Source organism: Montipora capricornis, chromosome 10 (assembly GCF_036669925.1).
Source record: "Montipora capricornis isolate CH-2021 chromosome 10, ASM3666992v2, whole genome shotgun sequence".
Taxonomy (NCBI): Eukaryota; Metazoa; Cnidaria; class Anthozoa; order Scleractinia; family Acroporidae; genus Montipora; species Montipora capricornis.
Window position 1 is genome coordinate 51,352,987 of NC_090892.1, and position 2,500 is coordinate 51,355,486.

The 2,500-nt window shown below is 40.6% G+C and overlaps 1 pseudogene; it reads left to right on the top strand.

Moving 5' to 3' along the window:
- The window catches only part of LOC138019472 (polycystin family receptor for egg jelly-like), a 40,243-nt pseudogene that overhangs the window by 35,525 nt on the left and 2,218 nt on the right, over nt 1-2,500 (top strand).

Genomic DNA, 2,500 nt, shown 5'->3' on the forward strand with positions numbered 1-2,500 from the left:
CAGCGGGCTTCGTGCTGTTTATCTCTTCTGTTCTGCGCCATGATCACAAATGCTATGTTTTATGACGATGGTTCATTAGACAATTCCTCAGTTTTTGTTTTAGGCCCTTTCAAGTTGAGCCTGCGCCATCTTGTCGTCGGAGTACAAAGCGGCCTGATTATTGTTCCCTTTAATTTTATCTTGACTCATGTGTTTCGCAAAGTATCGACCTCTACATCAGCCAAGAAGGAGACGTTGAAGAGTCCATTCCAAAAGGCAGGGTCAAATGGCGCTACTCATCAGTTAAACCTTAGAAACTCAACACTAAAATGTACCAATAAAATTCGACCAAGCTCCCACGGTACCCACTTGCAAACGACCATTCGGCCTCCTGACATCTTGAAGACACCAGTTTCCGAAGATGCACATACATCAACAACAACAAATTTCTTTGATCCAGGATGGAAAAGTCACAACAGAAAACTAAAATAAAGGAGAATAAATACTTCTACTGTTTCTTGTTCTGCACCGCGTGGGTGTTGTGTTTCGTATCCGTGGGCGCATCTGGATTTTTTACGTTACTCTACTCGTTGCAATGGGGAAAGGAAAAATCTGAGCAGTGGCTACTTTCATTCTTTTTCTCTTTTGTACAGGACGCAGCAATTTGCCAACCAGTGAAGGTTTTTATGTTTTCAGCAGCAATTGCGTTTATCATGAAGTTTTCTTTGGATTTGAAAGAAAAGCACAAGCCTTTTTCATCCAGAAATAGCGGGATCGATGACGTAAAAAAAGAACTTTTTCCCAAGGAAATGGTAAGACATTACATTACTCTTTAGCTTTTGGACTTTATCGTTTTATTTCTAAGCCGACGTCAAACATACATTTCCTTCAGTCCTGCATCCAGGACCGAACCAAACTCTTATTTCTGGTGTTTTGGTATCTTTTTCTTCTGTGCCATAATTACTACTTCAGAAATGCTGAGATCAAAGGAAATCTGCTTGGGCTATTTTTAATTGAAAATAAGCCCTATTATGTTCAGTATATTTTCCTCATTCCTTGAAGGCATAGAATGGGATCTATGAGGCTTTAGAAGCAAGTAGTAAGAAGGAACAGAGGTTTCCTTCTTAAATGTAACTTTGGGAACAAAGGATTCTCGCATTGAAATAGCATCACTGATCGATTAAATCGCGTGTCCCACTTTTTCAATAGCTTGACAAAAGCTAGAATTTGCAATGAAACTTCCTGTTATAATGCCATGCAACATCGTCACCATGTGCCTACCATCCAGCCAAACGTTTTTAATCAGTAATGATTTACGAAAATCAGAAAAGTTCATCGATGACACCGAAAGGCACAATCTTTAATGAAGTCGCTATCAATCATGATCACTTCATTCTTTATTCATTTCACCAGTTTGATGATAACACCTGTGTTGAAGAGTTTCAGCCACTATCGGAAAAGGCGTTGAAAAAGGCAAAGCTAAGGAGAATGAAAGAAATAAAGTCGTCACAGGTCATCAAGGAAGTGCTGCTTTATTTGTTGTTTCTTTTTCTGTTACTTGTGGTTGCATACAGTCACCGTGATAGTGCCGCCTATGAAATGACAGTAAATTTGGAGAATCACTTTTCAATATCGGTAAGAGTCCTTTTTCTTTGAGTAATTTGAAAAATTCTTAACTTAGTATCGCGTTTGGTGACGCATAGTCACTTTTGTCTAAGATTGAGAGCGTTAGCAACATTGGCTGGCAAAGAAAGTTGTAAAAGTCGCAAGGATTTCGTGTGTATGCTAACAATAACCGCAAATATTGCAAGAACAACACATTTTGCTGATGCTATCAATACTGCATGGACTAAACGTACTAAAGCACCCATCTGAGGGAAGCAAAGATAAACGCGAAGGGTGTGAACAAAAGACCTACATCTTCAGTGTTTTACTACTACTACTACTACTACTACTACCACTACCACTACCACTACCACTACCACTACCACTACCACTACCACTACCACTACCACTACCACTACCACTACCACTACCACTACCACTACCACTACCACTACCACTACCACTGCCACTGCCACTGCCACTGCCACTGCCACTGCCACTACCATTATCACTACCACTACCACTACCACCACCACCACTACCGTTACCACTACCATTTATTTCCACCACTATTGCCACTAACCAACCACTGTGACTACCACTGATGCTGCTGTACTACTACCTCTAGCAAAACAACTACGCACACAAAGACACTCATCGACAATTTTCTGCTAATTGCTGAATTCTTTGGACTCTAAAGGTTCGAACATATTTGGATGTTTTGGTCGTGACGCTGCGATCCTTTATACCTTCAATTTTCGTGGCTAACTGGTATAACGACCAGGCGCCATCGTTGTCTGAAGATGGATTGATTATTGACGGAAGCTCAGTGCTTGTTGGCATGGCGAGGATTAGACAACACAGAATTAAGAGTGGTAAGAAAGAAATCAAGAGCAATTGAGACATGTATAGGGTC